Source organism: Lepus europaeus, chromosome 16, assembly GCF_033115175.1.
Source record: "Lepus europaeus isolate LE1 chromosome 16, mLepTim1.pri, whole genome shotgun sequence".
Lineage (NCBI taxonomy): Eukaryota > Metazoa > Chordata > Mammalia > Lagomorpha > Leporidae > Lepus > Lepus europaeus.
Window position 1 is genome coordinate 48,465,238 of NC_084842.1, and position 23,205 is coordinate 48,488,442.

Consider the following 23,205-nt stretch of genomic DNA (forward strand, 5'->3'; position numbering starts at 1 on the left):
GATTGCCGACAAAGATGGGGGAATGGGAAAGGAGAGCCCTTCAACAGGTGGTCCTGGGGGGGCGACTGGACGTCCTTGGTAAAACAGTTGTGAAAACTTCAGCCTCGGGGTGGCCGTCCTGCTACAGGGGCTAAGTGGCCACTTGGGAGGCCCGCATCCCATATCAGGGTGCTGGGTCAAGTCCTGGCTTCACTGCTTCCCATTCAGCTTCCTGTGAGAGGTTGAGGAGTGAGCCAGCAGATGGAGGATACCTCTGTGTGTGTGTGTGTGTGTCTCACTGTCACTCTGCCTTCCAGGTATAGGAAAAGCAAACATAAATCAACATGTAGGGGGACAAGACCTTCAACCTAAACCCCATCCATCATACAAAAACCAGCTTGAAGTGGATTATAGCCTTAAACATGAAACACGAAGTGATCCAGCTCAGCAGAAAAACCTCAGGATCTGGGGCTAGCCCTAAGTGCTCGTACTTGACACCAAATACGTGATCCACAAAAATAACATCAATGAAACCGGACCTCAGTGATACTCACAACCCTGGCTCCACAGAGGACCCTGAGAGGCTGGAAAGATCAGCAAACCCACAACGAAGAAGTGAGCGCAGCACAGGCGGACAAAACGTTTGCTCAAAGAAGATGTGGAACACAGAGCAGCACGCGCGGTGTTGCCGGCCCTTACAACAGGGCCAATTAGAACCACGTGATCTACTTGAGCTGCCTTCCAGAACATCTACAGCACAAACCAGTGACACTATCACACACTGGCGGGGGACAGAGTGCTCCCGTCACTCACTCACTGCTGGTGGGGATGCAAAAAAGATGCAGGCACTCTAGACAATGGTTCAGCAGTAAACACACAACCCAGTGAACGCACTTTTAGATATTCGTCCCAGAGAAATGAAAACTTGGGTTCACCCCAAAACGTGTACACAGTTGCTAACGGCACTCTTGTGCGCGGTTCAGCGAAGATCATAAACGCCCCACTGCTATTCAAAGGATGGCTGCGTAAACACGGTGCGGTACATCCGTCCCGTGGAACACCACTCGGCAACACCAAGTCACGAGCTACTGATACCTGCGACAGACTGTGACCCCAGAGGCACAGATCCTGACCCCAGACACTCTCTATGCTGTCCTTCAATTCCAATAGCATTTGTGAAATGACCGCAGAACAGGTGGGCGGATGCCAGGGGCAAGGGGGCGTGGATCTGGGCGGCCAGGGCGTGACTTTGCAAGGACGGCAGGAGCGGGGTCCGCGGGGCTGGGATGTCCTGAGTCCTGTCTGTTTCCACGTCAGTGTGCTGGTGCTGACGTGGTACTGCAGTTTGAGGAGATGCTCCCATTGGGAGAAGCTGGGGAAGGCACAGGTGCGCTCTCTCATAGAAATCTCCTCAAAATAGAGGGTGTAATTCTTCAGAGTTCTAACAAAAAGTCCCAAGAGGGACAAAAATTAAAATCCTTACCATGCGCTGCAAAGACTGCTACCACCCATTGCCCTTTCTACTTTCTTACTCCCTGAAGTCCCGTGTGTTGGGGCTGCGATCCATCTAGGTGATAAAACTGCATTCCATTTCCTTTTCAGATAGGCCTGCTCAGTGAGCTTTAAGCAGAAGACATGTGCAGGGGCTTCTAGGAAATCTCTTTAAAATCTGCTAGAACCCCTTCCTTTGCACCGTTCTGGAACATGCAGGCAATGGCTGGAGCTACAGACACCATTTTGTAACCACAGTGGACTCTAGTAAAAGATAGAAGGGTCTTGGATGCCAGTGACCATGGAGCCACCACAGTGGCCCTGAGCAGCCTCTGGATTTCTCACTTAATCCAGGGAAGTTTGATTTTCCGTCACATAAATCAATCCAATCCTAGTTTGGTACACTGTATGGTCATACTGTTTGCCACATTTCTCTCTGTCCCATGCTCCCCTGCTTACTCCCAACCATTTCTACCCGACAGGCGAAAGGTAACTTGTTGGCTTCAGTCCTAGTTGTGTGTAAGGGGTCATGCATAAGCTTGTAAGGGCAGAGATGCCTGGATTATTTACACTGGAAAGTTCTAGAGAAACTTAGAAAAAAGTAATTGGAAATTAAAAGTGAGGCAAGAAAAGGGAGAAAAATGAATAATACCAGTGAAGAGCAGGAGGGGAAAAAGTGTCTTAAAACTTTCTAAGAAATTTGAGGGTAAAACAGGTGAAGACGAAGAGTTGACTACTTTGCTATGAAAACACCCCCTCAGGCCATTTAGAGTGGATCCAAAGATTTGGGATTTTAATTTTATTTTTAACATCAGGATGGTGTGTCTGCTCCCGACAGCCCCTGAGATGTGCCACCAGACAGCACAGCTGGTTTGGGTTTCCGCAGGAATCATCTGTGCACCCAGACGCCCCGCAATTCCATGCTTAGAGAAGAAGTGGGGGCCTAAGCAGGCACGAGCGCCCACTCTGGCAAAACTATGGTCAACTTCTTAAAAGTGTTTTACATTTCTTTCATTTGTAACTGATTAATTTTATTTGGAAGGCAGAGAGACAGAGATCTTCCATTGCTGGTTCTCTCCCCAGAACAGCTGAGGCTGGACCAGGCCAAAGCCTGGAGCCCAGAGCTCAATGCAGGGCTCCCCTGTGGATGGCACAGAGCCAAGTACCTGAACCATTGCTGCTGCCTCCCAGGGTGCTCGTTAGCAGAACGCCGGAAGCAGAAGCGGAACTGGGACTCCCACCCAGGCACATATGGGGTGCACGCACGCCAGGCGGCGTCTCAACCCCCGTGCCAAATGCCAGCCCCTTGGAAAATTAGTTCAGGGGCCAATGCTGTGGCTAAGCTAAGCTAAGTAAGCTAAGCCTTTGCCTGCCATGCCGGCATCCCGTATGGGCACTGGTTCGGGTCCCGGCTGCTCCACTTCCAATCCAGCTCTCTGCTGTGGCCTGGGAAAGCAGTAGAAGATGGCCCAAGTCCTTGGGCACCTGCACCCACGTGGGAGACCTGGAAGAAGCTCCTGGCTCCTGGCTTCGGATGGGCTCAGCTCTGACTGTTGCTGTCATTTGGGGAGTGAACCAGCAGATGGAAGACCTATCTATCCCTCTCTCTGTCTGTAACTCTACCTCTCAAATAAAGTCTTAAAAAAAATTTAAAGAGGAAGGTCAGGATGGGTCTTGTCCCTGCTTTGTTCACGCGTAGCTTTAGACAAGGCTCACCAAACCCTGGAGGCACACAGGCCAGGATAACCTTGGGGCTGCTCCCTCGTATTAGTCATGTGATTTGGGGTGAATTAACGAGGACCCCAAGCCTCAGTTTCCTCATGTGCACTGAAGAATGCCAGCACGCCAAGTCCTCCCGTGAGAGTGGGTGCCGACACGAAGGCTGCCTGCTCCTCCCTCACCACCCGAATCCACCCCCTCGCACAGGGCAGCCAATCGGCCAGGGGCATCCCAGAGATCCTTCTCAGGAAGGCCATGTCCCCGGGGAACAGAGCAAGGGGAGCCACTGCTTCTTGCCAGGTACAGAGTCTGGAGAAGCTGGATTGCCGGCTTTCCTGCTTGGGGCGTGAAAGCCCAGCCCTGCGCCGGGCAAGAGAAGCGCCCAGTGCCGCCAACACCGCATGTGGGTGCTGGAAAAACACTCCTTCTTCGCCTGGGCTGCCCTCACCTGGGCAGGCGGCGGTGTGTGGTAAAGCACTCAGTTCCAGGAACACGCTGATGGAGCCATGGAAATCCAGAGGGTGGAAGCAGCCCGAAGGTTACAAGGCGCTGACTTATAAGCTCAGAGCAATAAAACTGGGTGCAGTCTGTCCCACGCTGGCAGACACGGCCCCGGGTGGGTGGAAGGAGACCAGGGGGTGGGCAGGGGGAGTAGTCGAACCTTCCAGCGTCTGTCAACAAGTGGGTTGCTGCCAGGGCGTGGTTTGGGACATGGCCAAGGTCATGCTGCGAATGGAGGACATCCGGCCTGATTCTGCTTGCTGGGAGAGCTGGTGCTTGGTAGCCCCGCCTGCCCCAGGCCCAGGCAGGCGGGTCCACGGGGCTGCTCAGGGCTGGGGCCGGGTCACCTGGATGCTGGTCCCCTCCCTCCCCCGGCAGTGAGGACCGTGTCTCTGGGCTTCTGCTTCTTCTCCAGTGGCCCCTAGAGAACCTGCCCATCCTGGGAGCCTGTGATTTCAGAAGCAGCCACGGCCATCCCGCAGCGGCGGCTCACGGAGCACAGCAGCCTGTGGCTCGGCTTCTGGGCCCACGCTCTGTCCTGCGAAGGCGCACCTCAGGCCACGCAAGTAGGGGTGACCCCTGCCCTCAGCCACGCAGAGAACTGTAACTGGCCACAGCTTTGGTGGACAGAAACCCAGCAGCCAACCCTTCTGTCTCTAGCCCTTGGCTCATCTGCTCACCTCTCTGGCCATCAGCGGTTTCGTCCCTTTCCATCAGTGACACAAGAACAGTCCCCAAGGGGCCAGTGCTGTGGTATAGTGGGTAAAGCCACCATCTGCAGTGCTGGCATCCTATATAGGCATCGGTTCAAGTCCTGGCTGATCCACTTCCGATCCAGCTCCCTGCTATGGCTGGGATAGCAGTGGAAGATGGCCCAAGTGCGTGGGACCCTGCACCTCTGTGGGAGACCTGGAGGGAGCTCCTGGCTCCTGGCTTCAGATCAGCCCAGCTACAGCCATTGTAGCCACTTGGGGAGTGAACCAGCAGATGGAAGACCTCTCTCTCTTCCTGCCTCTGCCTCTCTGTAAATCTGCCTTTCAAATAAATAAATAAATCTTTAAAAAAAAAAAAATAGGGCAGGAAAAAAGGACACAGATCCTGAGGGTGCCGGGGAGCAGGTGACCGGGGGCGTTCCGACCGCCGCGGCTGAGTCATCTGCTGGCTGCCATGGAGTCCGCCCTGGCCCAGCCCCTCCCAGGTCCTCCTGGCTGCTGCGCCTCCAGTGAGCTCTCGGATTCTACGTGTAGCCAGCTCGGCACAGCCAGGAAAGGTGAGAGCTTCAGGTTCTGCACGGCCAACAGCCACGTGGGTCGGTTCTCGTGCTAACGGCCCTGGTTTTCATCTTGTTTGACACCGCTTGGGTGACCTCATATTCTCTAAATTTCTAGAAGGCTTCTGAATTCTTCTGGGGATGAGGAAGTTAAATGGTAGATACTCAAATGAATGTCTATGAGAGCTCTTGCTAAGCCAGTGGTCCCCAAACTCCAGTCTTCAATGACACAAAGAGCCCAATCACCTGGCGTTTGGGTCAATGTCACAGCTCTTCCAGACCCAGCTCCACAGAAGGGGATCCAGCCGTTGGAGGAGGGGCTCTGTGCCAGCACTGCCCTGGGTGACGGAGGTGCACAGCCAGGCTGGAGAGGCACTGCCATGGGCATATCCTGTCCACAAGGGACAAGGACAGATGACTGTGACCATGAGCACGGGGCTTCCACTTCCCAGCACCCAAGTCCTGCAGTGAGAAGGGGACCTGTGCAGGTGACAGCGCTGGTGCGAGGGAGTCCAGCCCCGCGCTCCAGGCAGCCAAGCCTGGGGGTGGGGAGAGGGATCTGTCCCCATCATCCCTGCGTCTCTGGAACAGGTGCAGGCTCCACAGGCATAGCAAGGCCCTGTCACACGGCGGAGGCCGGAGGCACCTGCAGCTCCTTGGCTTTCCTGTTCTGGTCCCTCCCAGAAAGCCTTGATCTCTTCGCCACCATGTGGGCAGCCCTGCCTCGCCTCCCTACCCTCCCTTGGCAAGTGCAGACTGAGCCTCCAGCTGGCACCAGGTCATGGAAAGAACAGGGAAGACACCATCCCTCACCCTGGAGCAGGGTGTCCAGGCCAGGAGACGGGCCAGGAGCAGTGTGGGGGAAGCATCGGCCGATGAGCTCCCTGGGAGCACTGCTATGTTGAAGAGCTCACAACAGCAGTGTGGGTTTGTGGGTGGCTCCACACCAACGTGGTCTCGCACACCCCTGTAGGAGCTCTGCTCTCACCTCCGTCTTACAGGGAAGAGATGGAGGGTTGCGTTACCTACTGTCCCCGGCAGCACAGGAGGGAAGCCGGGTCTGAAACCCAGATGCGGGAATGCCAGTGCCTCCTCTGGACCCTTGTATTCCACAGGAAGCCCTTGCCCCACGGAGCTGGTACTGTGGCAATATGGGTTAAGCTGCCACCTGCAGCAGCTTGCGTCACCCGCATCCCATGTGGGCGCCAGTTCAGGTTCTGAGTCCCAGTTGCTCCAGATTCTGAGTCCCAGCTGCTCCACTTCCAATCCAGCTCCCTGCTAATGGACCTGGGAAGGCAGTGGAAGATGGCCCAAGAGCCTGCATCCCTGCCACCCATGTGGGAGACCCTGATGGAGCTCTAGGCTCCTGGCTTCTGCCTGGTCCAGCCACAGTCATTGCAGCCATTTGAGAAGTGAATGAGTATATGGAAGATTTCTCTCTCTCTCTCTCTCTCTCTCTCTCTCGTTGTCATTCTACCTTTCAAATGAATAAAATAAGTCTTAAAAAAAATAAAGTACCCATTTTGACCACTCACAAGGGCATAGTTGACTGCCCTGAGTCCATTCACTTTGCCGGGCTGCCATCCTATATAGGCATCGGTTCAAGTCCTGGCTGATCCACTTCCGATCCAGCTCCCTGCTATGGCTGGGATAGCAGTGGAAGATGGCCCAAGTGCGTGGGACCCTGCGGAGCCCTTCATCTCACCAAGACAAACCTCTGCGCCTGTTACACGCCAACTCCCGCTTCCTCCAGCCCTGGTAGCACCCACCCCACTTTCTGTTTCCTTGAGTTCGGCCCCTCTGAGTATCTCCCCCTCTGAGTATCTCCCATTGGTGGACTCAGAGGGTATAGTAAGTGTCAGGCTCATCTCACTCCGTGTGATGTCCTCCAGGTTCATCCACGCTGTGCCATGTGCCGGCCTGCTTTAAGGCTAAATCATACTCAATTGTAAGTAGAGACCACATTATCCACTTGTGTGCCAACGGACACGCGATGGCTTCCTTCCATGCTGTTTGAATCGGGCTGCTAGGCACATAGATGGACAAAGACCTTGTTTCCAATTCTCTGGGGCAAACCCTAGCACCATGATGGCCGGATCATGTGGTGATTCTATGTCTGATTTTTCAAGAACCTGCCTGTGGAGCCCACGGCCACTGCACCGCTGCACCGCTTCACCCCCCACCCCCCAACACACACACAGTGCATAAGACGACTCTTCTCCGCTTCCTCCTAGCAGCCACCCCAGCAGCTGCTGGAGTTTCTCCATGTGGGTTCCCAGCCCCAGCCAGAGGTGCTGGGGGCCTGACTCACAAACAGGGTTGAGAGCTACAGCCCTGAAATCCAGCAGGCATAACATCCCACTTCGGCACGGACCTGAGACGCGTCTCTAAGCTTTAAAATGAGCACCATGGGGAAGGGCTGGCCAGGTGTTGGAAATTTGCCTCCCAAGGCCCTCCAATCTCCATTGCCTTTCTGTGGCCTTCCGTCTCTTGGCTGTAACATGGGCACCTCCCCTGGAGGAGCACCAAGACCGTTCGGCGGTGCCGTCGCTGACTCTCTCTCACGGGGCATGAGACAGCTGGGAACGCCTTTAATCGCCTCTGCTGAGCTGTGGCAGGCACCACACACCCGGGGAAGCAGGCACGGGGCTCCTCCTTCCAGCTTTCTCCTCCAGGAGCCTGCACATGCCATCCCTGCAGACACCCACGCAGGTCCCAGCCCCACAGCTTTCCCAGGCTACATCCTAGGAGGAGCTGGGAGGGTGCTTTGGCACCAGTCGCCATCCAGACAGGAGGGCCCATCCTTCCCCTCCCAGCCCCACTCCATCCAGAGCGTCCTGGCCCTACCCGAGCCCAGACAGGCGCCTGCTCCTTGGAATAAAAACCTTGGCGGGATTTCTCTTGCTTAGAAAATCTCTGAATTGCCCACTGCTGTGGACTCCCAGAGTACCCACACAGGAGGAAGAATTAGTTCCAAACAACCCATGGAGACGACGTTCTTGGAACACCTGCTAAGTCCACCGTCAAGGCCTCCTGCATTCTCCCCACCCCCGCCTGCTGCGCGAGCCCTTCGGGTGACACTCTGAAGCATCTGGGGATTTGTCAGAGCCTCCTCTAGATTCCAGGTCTAGGGCAAGGCTGGGCCTTCGCTGCTGAAGTCTCGGGGTCGCGGGCGTGGCCTGCGGAGCGCTCACGGCCGGCTGAGTCCAGCAGGCTGCACAGGTGCCCTGCCCCACCTCCGCACCGCTCGCTGCGGCCAGGAGAGCCCGGAGTTGTCCTGAGCAGGTGCACAAATGCCTCCCTACGCAGCCTCTGGGGGTTCTTCTGACACCCCGTCTGGCCGAGCTTCCAGTGCCTGCAAGACCTCACAGTGTGTGAGGTTGTCTGGGTGCAGATAACGCCCTTGGGGACATGGCTTCCACCGGAAACTCTGGGGTGTGGCAGGTACCGCCGATCACCTCCCTCCAGCTGTTCCTGTGGTACTTCTTGCTCGCTGGCAGGGGCCTAGGTGGGGGACCATGTGTTTCACGGAACTCTCCTGGCCACAGTGCTTGAATAAAGATGAGCCTAAGCCAATTATCCAATCCCATTCCCCTTGTCATGAGTCATGTGATACCATCCTGGCCAATGAGAGCTTTCTGAGACAGTTTCATTGTCTATTGAAAGAGACACAAGTCCGGGCTGGCGCTGTGGCCCAGCAGGTTAAAGTTCTGGCCTGCAGCAGCTGCATCCCATAATGGCGCTGATTCAAGACCTGGATGCTCCACTTCTGATCCAGCTCCCTGCTAATGTACCTGGGAAAGCAGCAGAGGATGGCCCATGTCCTTGGGCCCCTGTACCCATGTGGGAGACCTGGAAGAAGCTCCTGGCTCCTGGCTTCAAATCAGCTCAGCTCCGGCCATTGCCCCCATTTGGGGAGTGAACCAATGGATGGAAGACCTCTCTCTCTCTCTCTAGCTCTGTCTTTCAAATAAATAAAATAAATCTTTTTTAAAAAAAGAGAGAGATGCAAGCCAGAAACTCATCTCTTCTTGCTTTTGGATGTATGTGTGTAATGCTTGGTGCTGTTGCAGCCACCTTGTGAGCGTGAGGAGAAAGCCAAGCAAATTCCAGAGTTATGACTCATCAAGGCAGGGAATTAACCAGCCCAGAACTACAATGTCTTTGGACTTCTAGTGAGACGGAAGAGCAAACCCCACATTCTTTTTTTTTATTTATTTATTTGACAGATAGAGTGAGTGAGAGAGACAAAGGTCTTCCTTCCATTGGTTTACCCCCAAAATCGCCACCACGGCCGGAGCTACGCCGATCTGAAGCCAGGAGCCAGGTGCTTCCTCCTGGTCTCCCATGCGGGTGCAGATGCCCAAGTACTTGGGCCTTCCTACACTGCACTCCCGGGCCACAGCAGAGAGCTGGCCTGGAAGAGGAGCTACCGAGACTAGAACCTGATGCCCATAAGGGATGCCGGTGCTGCAGGTGAGGGATTAACCAAGTGAGCCATGGCACTGGCCCCTCAAACCCCACATTCTTAAAGCTACTTTCAGCTGGGTACTCCATTCCCAGGGCCCAGAGCTTCTTAGCTGGCAATAGAGGCCCCAAATGAAGCTTTGAGAAAGGGTCCATCGAGACTCAGGGCAGCAGCAGGCTCAGGGCTGCATCACACACATCTGTAGTCCTGAGCCGCGAGCGACCACGGTGGGCCCAGGGATGGCCTGGCGCGTGTCATCATGTTGCAGCTTAGGGAGTTTGTAAGAACACAATGCTCCGGTTCTTAGTAGTTCCCAAAGCACTTTCGTGGAGATGGTCTCAATTTATACTTCTAAATATCGCTATCATCCCCATTTCACAGGTCAGTAAGCTAAAACTGAAGGGTCACATTAAGCTATGAATACCTAGGGGCCGGGGCTGTGGCCAGTGGGTTAACACCCTGGCCTGCAGTGCTGGCATCCCACACGGGCACCGGTTCGAGTCCTGGCTGCTCCACTTCCAATCCAGCTCTCTGCTATGGCCTGGGAAAGCAGTAGATGGCCCAAGTGCTTAGGCCCCTGCGCCTGCATGGGAAGACCCTGAGGAAGGTCCTGGCTCCTGGCTTTGGATCAGCGCAGCTCCAGCCGTCACAGCCAATTGGGGAGTGAACCAGTGGATAAAAGACACTTTCTCTCTCTCTCTCTCTGCCTCTCCTTCTCTCTGTGTAACTCTGACTTTCAAATAAATAAATAAATAATAAATAAATAAATAAATCTTTTAAAGAAAGCTATCAATGCCTATAACGCAGCTTATAGCTCATGAAGTGCCGTGAGTAACTTGTCGGTTACGACCTTGGATGGTAGTCTAGCCTATGAGGTAAGAGCTTGTAAACAGGGAAGCAGCCCCGGAAGGGTCCACTACCACGGCCAGACTCTGCTCTGTCCCAGGGCTGCTTGCCCACATCCGTAGTTCCTACATCTCGGCGTCACCGGGGAACATCTCAGGAAGGCACGTTTTCAGGCTCCCCCAGACCCCGAATCAGACGCTCTGGGGGTGCAGCCAGCGATCTGTTCTACTGAAATCCCCACCTGATCTGGGGTGCGCTCGAGTTCGGGGAGCCCTGCTTTGCACCTGGGCTGCCTCCTCTGTGATCTGTCTAAAATTTCCTCGCTGGGCTGGTCCCAGGTCTGGGGCAAAGGTCAAGGGCTCTTTCTAATACAGCGAATTGGACCCAACCATAAAGATAAAAGCTAAGGTCACAGTTGTTGATCTAAGACAATAAAACCATGAAGCAGAGGGCCGGCACTGTGGTGCAGCGAGTTAGACCACCACCAGTGGTGCCGGCATCCCACATGGGCACTGGTTCAAGTCCCGGCTGCTCCATTTCCAATTCAGCTCCCTGATAATTTGCCTGGGAAAAGCAGAGGATGACCAAGTATTGGGCCCCTGCATCCATGTGGGAGACCAGAAAGAAGCTCCTGGCTTTGATCTGGCCCAGCCCCAGCCATTGTGGTCATTTGAGGAGTGAATCAGCAGATGGAAGATCTATCTCTCTCTCCCCCCTCCGCAACTATGCCTTTCAAATAAGTAAATAAGTCTTTAAAAAACTATATAAAGGGAATGGCATAGTGAGCAAGGCCACCGCCTACAGTGCTGGCATCCCATATGGGTGCTGGTTTGAGTCCTGGCTGCTCCACTTGCGATCCAGCTCTCTGCTATGGTCTGGGAAAGCAATAGAAGATGGCCCAATAAGGGACCCCTGCACCCACGTGAGAGACCCAGAGGAAGCTCCTGGCTCCTGACTTCGGATCAACGTAGCTCCGGCTGTTGCAGCCAATTGGGGAGTGAGCCAGTGGATGGAAGACCTCTCTCTCTCTGTCTGTCTGTCTGTCTCTCTCTCTCTCTCTCTCTCTGCCTCTCCTTCTCTGTGTAACTCTGACTTTCAAATAAATAAATAAATATTTTTTAAAAACTATATAAAGTAATGATGCACTGGGTTTACTTTAAATAAGAGATTGTCCTTCAAGGTTGAAAGAAATATAGTTTCAGGGTCAGTTGGCAGAGATGGTCATGTCTTTTTTTTTTTTTTTTTTTTGACAGGTAAAGTTATAGACAGAGAGAGAGAGACAGAGAGAAAGGTCTTCCCTCCATTGGTTCACTCCCCAAATGGCCGCTATGGCCTGCACTGCACTGATCCAAAGTTAGGAGCCAGGTGCTTCTTCCTGGTCTCCCACGCGGGTGCAGGTGCCCAAGCACTTGGGCCATCCTCCACTGCCTTCCTGGGCCGCAGCAGAGAGCTGGACTGGAAGAGGAACAACCGGGACAGAACCGGCACCCATATGGGATGCCAGCACTGCAGGTGGAGGATTAACCAAGTGAGCCACGGCGCTGGCCCTGAGATGGTCATGTCTTACATGTCCACTAGTGAACTTGGGAACGTTGAACCCCCACTGGTGTATCACTTACAGCACACGCTCCCATCCAGAAGACGGAAGGCCTCTTCTTAAACCGCCCTGTGATGAGCTGTCAGGAGGGCGGGGCTTTGCACACCTGGACACCACCACGTGCCAGGCACTCTGCGAACGTGATGTCATCTAAGCCGCGATAATCCTTCCTGGCCGGAACAATCAGCCCCACATCAGCTTAAGGAATCCAGGACTCAGAAGCTGAGATGCCTCTCCAAGGCTCACGCAGCTAATGAGTGGTGCAATCGCTTCCAATAAAGACCTGCTTTTCCTCCAAATCCTGCATGGCCTTGGCTGCTTTATTTTCTTATTGATCACGCTGCACTGAGGGGAAACATCTCTCCAAAACAGCTCACATCTGAGCACCAACATCTCTTCTGCAGCCTTGAGGGTTGGTGGGCTCCCTCCCACCAGGACCCACCGTTCCCCTTTCTTCTAATCCCTATAACCCCATTGCTTGCCTCCTCGTGCACCTGCCTTTTCCATGGGTGGTTGGGGACCGCCTCATAGTCACTGTCAACCTCTCACAGCGCCTGGTGGAGCTCTGGATGCAACAGGTGCCCAATCGTGTTCCCACAGGCGTTTGCAGACCTGGATGTTGGGAGAAGGCCCGATCCCCTGGGAACTGGCAGCAGGTCCACAGTGCCTCTGGGTCCGAGGCAGAGTGAAACCCTCTTTGTTCCTGTGTGGCTGGGCCATATCAGCCCAGCACCTCCAGCAAGCCACAGAGTGCTTGCTCAAGAGACATTGTTGACAGATTGATTTACTGACCAATTTATGCGGCATACTTATCCAGTGACACAGGTCTCCTGGAGGGAGTTCACAGGAAAATAACCAAGATGATTAAAGGATTGGAAAATGTGTTTTACAGGGAAAGGTTGTAGGGACTGGGGATATTTAGCTTGGAGCCGAGAAAGCTGTTGAACACCGCCTGCGTGGACCCTGGAGCTGGGGACGACAGAAGGCTTTTAGTCCAATCCCCTCGATTTCCACCTGGGAAACCAAGGCCCAGCGTGCACAGTGCCACACAGAGCCGGCCAGGGCGGATCTGCGCTTTGTAGCTGCCATCCAGGGGTCTCGCCACAACCTCAGGGCTCCCCTCCAAACTGTACACACACACCCACACGGATGCACGCCCACCTTTTACACAAGCACCTCGTGTGCTTATGCACATGTGCATTTGTGCACACCCACACACGCGTGCACACCCACTACACACCCACATTTAAGCACCAACGTGCTGAACACGGCGGTCTCCTCCTCCCCCCGAGGTTGCAAAAGGAGAGCAGGCCCCTCGGAAGCCATTACAGTTTGTAAGAGGATTTCCAGAGCCGTTCCTATAACTAAGAAGGGGAATAAACAGTGGCCTGGCCACACTTCCCGCAGACTCCCGGACGTGCATTTCTGGGCTGGGCACCCCGCAAGGGGAGGGGACCCGATGTTCCCCGAGTGCCACCTGCAGAGGGCAGAGGCTTCCCCCTCTCCATCACTGTGCTGCAGCTGGGGGTGGGCAGCCTCGCTTCCCTGGACCCCAGCCTTCAGCAGGGGTAGCTGGCGGTGGGAAAGCACAGAGCCGCGGCACGGCGACCCTGGCGCAGCAGTGACACTGGAGCCGGTCCAAGGAGTGCAGTCCCTGCCCTGTGACCGTGCACCAACCAACTCCCCAAACCTGTGCTTCCTCCTCCTCCTCCAAAACCTGGGAAAGGAGACTGGCACTTGCCCCACCCACCTAGGGGATGTCATGGTCCCAACAAGAGCAGGTTTGTTTTTGTTTTTTTTTAAACCAGCATGGCCCTTCCATAACTCAATCTACTTGCACCTCACTTTCTTCTTCTGTAGAAATGGGTGCAGAAAGCTAACCTTGAAGCTGGCAGAGAAACTTCTTCGAGGCCGTGTGCAAGGATTCCCTGGCTGCTCTGTGTATTCCCCCTGGCTCTTTGCAGGCTTCTCCCTGAAGACTGGGTCCTCTGAGACGCAAACTGGGAAGTCCCCGCCGCCCACCCCTGCCCCAGCTGCCCTCACCCTGCAGGAGCCTGGGGAAGCAGCCTGGGGGGGGGGTTGGTGCTCTGGGGGGGGGGGGGTGCGCTCCCTCCCTGGCTCCAGCCACTGCGTCGTTCGCCCTCCGGCCCAGGTGGGAGAGACAGACAGGCAGTAATGTTAACATCCCTGAGACAGCGAGCAGGAACCTGAAACTCGGCAGCCCCGTGTTTGAACATGATCCTCTCCCAAAGGGCCCAGCAGGCATGGGGAAGGAACCGACCTTGCGTCACCGGGAGCATCCGGTTAGAGAAGTCCCTCCCAGGATCGGGCTTGCTGCGGCCTCCCAGAGCCAAGCTCCTGAGGCCCTCGGCAGCCTGCCGGCAAGCGGGACCCACACAGTGGCCTACTCACCATGTTCCAGGGGGCACACCAGCATGGCTCAGCTGCCCTGAGCCCCTGGGCCCCGGAGGGACAGCTGGCGGAGGAAGGTCAAGCTGAGCAGTATGCCATCTCTCTCCCTGCAGCTGGCTGGGGCCCCCGGGCCACAGGGCAGGCCACCCTCCTCTGGACGTGCCTTGGGGCCCCTCTGGAAGGCCAGAGCGCCCGTCCCATGGGGCAGGAGCCCAGCCTCTTGCTGATGGCCCCTCTAGACTGAGCCCCAGTGCCTGGCAGCTCTTCCAGAAGAGGAATGGATTATGACAAACCCAAGAGGATTAGGGCAGGCGCCATCTGCAGAGAGAATAATGAGCTTAGTGGGGTTACACAGATTGCTCCTGGCCCTCTGCCCAAGGGGACCCCCGGCAAGACAGACAGGCACGACTAGGAGTGTGCAGGGAGCCCCCCGCCCGCCCAGGCAGTCTGCCCTGGCGCCAGGCAAGAACATCAGGTGCCGAGTGATGGACAGCAGGGGAAGGGCACTGACTATGTGCCATCTCTCTGGATGAAGAAAGCGGAGAAGCGATGTGGTGACCATGCTGTGCCAGACAGGAAGTGGGCACGCGGGCCCCAAGCGTTCACAGGCTGCACCGTGCAGCAGCTGCTTCGCTGCCGACGCTGAGTTCCCAGGGCCCACCCCACCCCACCCCACCCCAGAGGTGCTCCTTGCCCGCTTTGTACTTGGCTGGTGATTTTGGTTTTATGTTGGCAATACCCTATAAGGAACTACTGGAGTCTGGAATTATCAAACTCTCTTTCTCTAAGGGCAAAAAACTTTTTTTTTTTGACAGGCAGAGTTAGACAGTGAGAGAGAGAGAGGCAGAGAGAAAGGTCATCCTTTTTCCGTTGGTTCACCCCCCAAAGTGGCCGCTATGGCTGGTGCGCTGTGGCTGGTGCACTGCGCCGATCCAAAGCCAGGAGCCAGGTGCTTCCTCCTGGTCTCCCATACGGGTGCAGGGCCCAAGCACTTGGGCCATCCTCCACTGCACTCCCGGGCCACAGCAGAGAGCTGGACTGGAAGAGGAGCAACCGGGACTAGAACCCGGCACCCATATGGGATTCCAGCACCGCAGGCGGAGGATTAACCAAGTAAACCATGCCGCTGGCCCCAAGGGAGAGCTTCTTAAGGTGACTATGTGTCACCACTGTACACCAAGCCCTTGTCCCTCACTCCCTCCCACCATCAAGGAATTTCTCGGTGGCACTTACGTGGGACCCCAGATTTCCCCACTCTGCTGTCTCCAACCTCCTCCCTGGAGCCCCCAGACACCTGACCTCGCCTATCCCCAGTGTCCAGCTACATCTCTGTTTTCCCGGCCAGGCTTTTATCGTCCTGGGCAGGAGTCCATGTCTTTGGAGCAGACGCGGTTGGTTGCCCATCCAACTGCCACTTGCACTGCTACGGTTTGGATAGGGGTTGTGTGTGTCCCCCAGTGGGCTCATGTGTTGGAAGCTTGGGTGGTAGGGGAAGTGGCGTGACCTTTGAGGGGCGGGGCCTGGCAGGAGGTCAAGGTCACTGGGGGTGTTGCTCTCAGAGGGGGATCCATCGCTGCAGTTCTCTTGGGACTCTGGTTAGTTCCACTAGAGTGAGCTTTTACAAAAGAGCCACACTGGCCCCTGCCTGCTCCCTGGCTTCCTGTCTCAGCACGTGATCGCCCACCGTGGTGCCACCTGCTGTGTCGGCACAGCGGGGAGGCTCAGCAGGATGCCAATGCCAATGCTAAGCTCCGGAACCTCCAGATCTTGAGCCAAGTGGAGCTCTTTCCTTCATAAAGTACCCAGCCTTGGTATTTTTGTTAGAGCAGCACAAAAACAATGTCACAGCTGCCTCCCCTGGCCGCCAGGAGCCCACTGTGCTTAGACGAAGAGCGTCCAGCCCCTTTCTCCGGCAGGACCACCTGGCTTCCCACCCCCTCCTGTGGTCCTACACATCCATCTTTCCTCACCCAAGCAGGCCCTTTAAACCACTGACAATAGACAAAGACGCCCAAGGGGAATAGCCTTGGCTCCAAGACTAACTGCCCCGTTTCTGTTTTGTGCGTTGAAGTTAGGGCTGGGTTGTGTGGTGGCTCTTCTTAACCGCCACACGAGCCCTGTTCCCACGGCAAAGTTGGCTCCTCATCCACCCCTTCCCCACTAACTTAGGGGCGTGAGTGCTCCTCAACCTGCCCCGCCCAGCTTATCTCCCAGACACCCCCACCCCAGCCTTCTGCACAAGCCTCAGGTGCTGGGGTCCTGCCTTGCCCCAGGTGCAGGGTCACCAACTCCAGAAAGCACACCTGCCCCTAGAGTGCTCTGCCATCATCCCACTCACGGCTCCAGAGTAGGAGTCCTCCCCTACATTGGCTGCATTTGAGGCCCAGGTCTGTGCTCCTTCAGTTAATGAATACGTTCAGGGGGCTGGCACTGTGGCACAGTGTGTTAAAGCCCCAGCCTGCAGCGCCAGCATCCCATATGGGCGCCAGCTCGAGTCCTGGCTGCTCTTCTTCTGATCCAGCTCTCTGCTGTGGCCTGGGAAAGCAGTAGAAGATGGCCCAAGTCCTTGGGCCCCTGCACCCACGTGGGAGACCCGGAAGAAGCTCCTGGCTCCTGGCTTCAGATCAGCTCAGCTTCAGCCATTGCAGCCAATTGGGGAGTGAACCAGCAGATGGAAGACCTCTCTCTCTGCCTCTACCTCTCTCTGTAACTCTGTCTTTCAAATAAATAAAATAATTCTTAAAAAATAAATAAGTAAATAAATACATTCAGAAGGGAATACTCCATGGCCGACACGGATCTGCCAGGAGTCCCAGCACTGCTCTCATGGCGGTTATATCCTCATGGGGAAAGAGACACAGAAATGGTGGTGTGGTGGCAGCTAAACTGGGTGACAGAGAGGCAACAGGAGGGGTGTGCATTTGACAGGCATGGTTGGGGAGGCATGTCCGGGCATGAGACACTGGGTCAGGGTCTGAGTGACACGTGCTAGCCTTCCCGACAGAAGCGAGAGAAGGCGCGAAAGTGCTGAGGTCCACAGCAGAGCCCAAGCCAAGCAGGAGGAGCAGGGGCAGGCGGGGAAATGCGGCCGCAGAGGAAGTCAGGGGCCGAATCGTGTTCATCTCCGCATCGCACGCTCCTAAAAGCATGGCTGCTCTCAGGTGCTCAGTTAACATACTTGGGAAGAATGAATGAATGAATGAATGAACACTTAGGGCTGGGCCTCTGGTGCAGCAGTTAAGGCACCACTCGGATGCCCACATTCCCAGCAGGTGCCTGCCTTTCAAGTTCCAGCTCTGCTCCGTCCCCAGCTTCTCGCGGATGTGCATCCCGGGAGGCAGCAGGTGATGGCCCCAGTACGTGAGTCCCAGGCACCCATGTGGGAGACCCAGATAGAGTTCTGGGCTCCCGCCTTCTGCGTGGTCCAGTCCTAGCTGTCGCAGGCAGTTGGAGAGTAAACCCATGGATGGAAGATCTCAGTGTGTCTCTTGTCTCTCGCCCTCTCTCTCTCTAGTTTTCCAGTAAAAAATAAATAAATAGATAAATAAATAACAAAAAGCTTTTAAAAGAACAAAGCATGCAATACCCTAACACTGGATTTCTCAACTGTTTCTGTCCGCTCCCAGCTCCAGGGCGCTGGACTTTACGATCAGATCCTGGGAGAAAGGTGTTTTCCCAGAGAAGCGAAGGTCTCTCACTACTCCTGAGACGGGTGCAAGAGTGGGACGCCTCGGTGGACGCTGACAAGAGCCCACCTTGTTGTACCGGGTGCCTTGTCCTGGGCGGGGCTTCTTTCACAGGCGAGAGCAGACTTCCCAGCCCCTCCCCGCGCCCCCACCTTCTCCCACCTCCCCCAGTCCTGGAAAGGTCTCCCAAGTGAGGGCCCTTCCTCAGCATGCTAACAGGAAGTGGGAGGAGAGCTCACGTCACGTCACGGGCAGCGGGGAGGAAGACACGCTGAGGCCTCAGCGCCCTCGCTTCCTGGCTCTGCAAAATCACTTCCCTGCACCTCACCGCCTCACAGGACCCACCTTGGGCCTCAGCAAGACAGGTTTCTGGCGCACCGAGGGGTCGAGCGCAGCAACACAGAACCGAGCACATGAGCAACTGTGGCTTACACTGGGCATGCGCGCCTGGGACGTTCGGAGGTCGGTAGCCAGGGGCTGGTTCAGCTGGCCTTGGTGGTCACCAGGGACCCGAGGGTGAGATGCTCCTTCATGAGCTTGCAACGTGACTGCCGGTGCTCCAGCAGTGGTCTCTACATTCCCAGCTGCAAGAGGGAGAGGAATAAAGGGCAAATGGGCTTTCCAAAGCTTGGAGAAGCTTTCCGGAGGCTGTGTCACTTGACCACTCCAATCTGGAAGGCAGCGCCAGAATGCCATTTTTCTAAATCTCTGTACATTGCTACTCCCAGCAACACTGGGGTTCTACTGATGAATCGAGAATCAGCACTGGACAGACCACAGTCAGCAACCCCCGCAGCCCACCCTGCTGAGCTGCCGCTATCTGCAGATGCTGTTAGCATTCCCATCTTGTGCACTCGGTCCTTCCACTCAGGTATGCTTGTCTCTCAAGTCTAGACACGGTCCTTGTGGCCCAGAGCTCTACAAACTGAACGTCTGGCCCCAGCATGCCCCGTAGGCAACGGCAGAAAAGGAAGAGAACGGTAATAAAACCTCCCATCAAGACAAGAGCTTGGGAGACGCCCAGCAGTCATTGGGCCATGGCAATCACAGAATATTCTTAAAAATAGTCAGGGCTCTCGGTCTCACAGTGCATTGCATTCCTTGATTAAAACCAACGTGCCGATTTCGCTTCACTCTCCGTTAGACTCTCCCTTCAGCACGAGCCTCCACGGCTCCCTCTGCAAGGCTTTTCTTGGTCCATTATTCTCATTTCATGCAGAAGGGCGTGGGGAGGATGGACTGCTCACCGATCGTGAAGTCAGCGGGGCGGGGCAGCGGGGCAGGGCTGGTGCTGTGGTCTGGAGGCAGAACTGCTGTCTCAGGACCCCTCGGCTGCTCTCTTCAGCTGATTGCGTGAGGCCCACCTGCCACACGGAGTGTCCTCTGCTTCATGTAAAGTCATGAGAGTGCAGAAGTGGATCCCACCCACAAAAGTCCCGCATTCGTGGTTAAGGGTGCAGCTCAGCCAGACTAACGCACACAGCTGAGCACGGCGGGCAGCGTGAAGTGCCGGAAATCTCACTGATAGCGCGGACGAAGGGAGGGGGAAGGGAGGCTCGAGTTCAAGTTCCGACTCTGATCGCTGGGAGAAGTTTTTAATAAAAATAATGCTCGGTTCTGTGTTGCTGCGCTCGACCCCTCGGTGCGACAGAAACCTGTCTTGCTGAGGCCCAAGGTGGGTCCCGTGAGGCGGTGAGGTGCAGGGAAGTGATTTTGCAGAGCCAGGAAGCGAGGGCGCTGAGGCCTCAGCGTATCTTCCTCCCCGCTGCCCTCTCTGCTTCTCTGGGAGACCCAGATGGAGTTCCGGGCCCCTGGCTTCGGATGGGCCCAGCCCCGGCCTCATGGCCATTCGGGGAGTGAACTAGCGGTTGGAAGATTTCTTTCTCACTCTGTCTCACGCTCTCTCTGTCGCTCTGCCTTTAGAATAAATAAAAATAAGTCTTTCAAAAAGGAAGAAGGAGGAGGAGGAGGAGGAGAAGGAAAAAGGAAAGGTGACTGGGTTCTTGCTGACCACACACGGGAGACTTGAATTCAGTTTCTAGTGCCCAGCTTCAGCCTAACCAGAGCTGTCAGGCATTTGGGGAGTGAACCAGCGTGTGGGAACTCTCTCTCTCTCTCTCTCTCTCTCTCTCCTCTCTCTCTCTCTCTCCTCTCTCCCCCCACCCCGTATATGTGAGTCTTTCTGCCTCACAAACAAAGAAATAAAAACTTTTCAATAAAAACTTCTGTGTGAAGATGGTCATAGTCACTCAACAAGCAAAGGTGTGCCCACTATTGTGCTAGGCACGTATGGTGGCAAATGATAGCCGTAAATGAAATAAAATGCCCTCCTGGTGGTGCTATCCAAGGAACTCAGGTGCTAAATCATCAAAGTGAAAATTACAAGTGGTACAAAATGCCACCAAGGATGTGTTGAGTACTCCAAGGGCTTGTGACAAGAACTCAGGAAAGGTGTCCCGGAGAAAGAGATAATTGAGCAAAGACAAGAAGCACTAGAAAGAGTTGTCTGGGCAGAGCAAAGGAGGAAAGAACATTCCAGAAAGCCAGCAGGAGTGTGAGCACTTGGCTCAGCATGCCAAGCTGGAATACCTGGGTTCCCGGCCCAGCTCCACTCCTGATTCCAGTTTCCTTCTAATGTGCACCCTGGGAGGCAGCAAGTGACGGCCCAGGTGCTTGGGTCCCTGCCACCCACATGGGAGACCAGGGTGCAGTTTTAGTCTCCTGGCTTCAGCCTGGCCCAGCTGTTAGGCATTTGGGGGAATGAATGAATGAATGGAAAGTCTCTCTCTCTCTCTCTCTCTTTCTCTCTCTCTCTCTCTGCCTTCCAATTAATTTTTTTAATTAAAAAAAAGAAAGAAATACAGTAGAGCAAAGCCCTTGAAGCAAGAATGACAGTGCCAGTGAAGCCTCAAGGCCATGGGTGGAGTGGCCAGGATGAGCTGGAACAGAAAAAAGGATCCAGCCACACGCAGGCTTTGGGGCTTACTCTGTGGGCAACCATGGCTGGTTTAAAAGCCAGAAGCTGACCGAGTCCAGTTTTGTGTTTGTGTGTTGGTGGAGGGAGATATAATTTACAGAAAATAAAATTCAGAGACCTTAAGTGAGGAGTGTGCACAGCCGTGTACCCAGCCCCCCACACAGGATGCAGAACCCGAGCATTGCCCAGCCAGTCTCCCTTGCCAACTGCCAGCCCTTGGTCCCATTTTCCTTGAAGTTTGCTCTGGCAACAGAGAGGAGAAGGGGTGGCCAGGGTAGAGGCAGGCCAGACATCATGGTGGCAGCGAGGGGGGCGGAAGGAACAGACTCAACACAGGTTTAGGTCAAGTTGGTAGAAACTGGAGGTGGCTGGGAGAGGGAGTGAGAGAGAGCGATGGGCAGGGGTGGCTGGAACCAGCCAGGGAAAAGGGGGCTCGGCGAGACTCTGCAGGCCCTAGCAGGCAGGCTGAGCTGTACCGAGTCAGGGAGAGTCTGCCAGGCGAGGGGTAATAGTGCCTTTTAGGAAAGGGGGCCAGAGAGGGGCAGCCCGGGGCAGACTCTGAGAACGGACACAGCCTGCCAGGAGAGCCCAGAGATGCAGGGGCTCTGGACGGCACCACGTGAGCGCTGCATCCCCCCTCACCTGAAGCAACACGTTCTCGTGGCCAGTGGCAGGCCGAGTTTCTGACACTTTCACCAAAAAGTGTCCGCGACTAGTGCTGAACCCCAGGAGCAAGTTCAGAGGAACGAGACGGGGCTGTAGGTTCAGGGCATCCCAGCTGTATCCCTGGGAGAACACGGGGCAGCAGACTGGGGAAAGAACTTGGGTTAGGGGCCTCCTCTGAGGGGACAGGTGCAGGGGCCGGCCTGAGGGACCTAGCCCAGAGCTTCATTCGGGGAATGTGGGACTTACCCCTGGGACCACTGTCTGAGGGCTGCCACCAGCCACACCCCCCAAATCCTCCCAGGCTCCTGAGGACCCCCAGACACTTAACAGGGAGCACCGCTCCTTGCTCTCTCATTCTTCGAGGCACCCCAAGTCAGACACAAACTCGGGAGCTCTTGGCCACAGATGGACGTTGAAGTCACGGGGCTGGATGCAAATCACCCACGATGCAGGCGTGTGGTCCATGAGCCTCGGAGGCATTGCGCTGAGTGAAAGAAGCCAGACGCAGGAGGACCAGCACTGTCTGGTTCCACTCACATGCAGTCCCCAAGCAGGACAGAGACAGGAAGTAGATGGGGGGGGAGGGGGCCCACAGCCAGGGGCCTGGGAGGGGGATGGGCCTGAGTGCTGAGCAGGTGCAGTGTCCTCCAGAGGTTGTGCAGATGCAGGCGGTGATGGCGACACGGCAGTGGCCATGGCCTTAGTGCTTAAAACAGTGACAACAGTCATGTGTGTCTCGTGTATTTTGCCATCAAAACCTCTACAGGAAACTGAGAATTTAAAAAAGAGCATGTGTCCTGGAAGGGAAGAGGGTAAGGCGAGCGCTCTGGAGCGGGCCAGCCTCCGGGAACAGACGGAAGAGGCGGGGAAGCCAGGGAAGCCAGGGGCGGACAGGCTCTGGGGGTCCAATGCCCCATGACCTGAACCGCTAAAGGAAGCACAGGCAGGAGCCTGAGTCGCCCCACACCCCCCCACCCCACTCCCCACTTGTCTTATGATCTGCAATGTGGAAACACCGTGGCTCCAACAGAGGCCCCCGCCATGTGGACATGTGAAGGGCAGTGGATGAGCCCAGGCCCAATCACCAGGTGGAGCAGGAGGGGGGTTGTGGGTGGCACAGGTGATGGATGCTGGAACCTCTCCCTCCCCAGTCTCCGAGGGAGGAGCTCCAATCTGGAGAGCCAAGAGGCCCGGGTCCCCAGGCTCTCCCCACAGCAGCCCTTGGTACGAGCGCTGAGGCAGGTGACCGTGGGCACAGGGACTTTCAGGAGACGAGGGCAAAGCTAGCCAGGGAAGGGAACTGGGACTCGCAGGCTTGGGTGCTGCACTTGGGGACACCCCTCCGAAGCTGGTGTGTGCACCCTTGGCCAAAGTCACGGTGCTAGAAACTCAACCAGGGTAGAAGGATGCTACTGGCTGGGGTGGAGGTCGAGGGGCCAAGGGGCCACGGCACCAGTGAGGACTGCCGGCAGCCAGCATGGGCAAGCCGCTCCCAGAGGGCAATCCCCCAGCCTGGAGGGAAGGGAAGCCATGACCGGAGCTACACGGAGCTGCTGCAGGCGGCAAAGTGTGCGTGTGTGCTGCAGGAGAGCT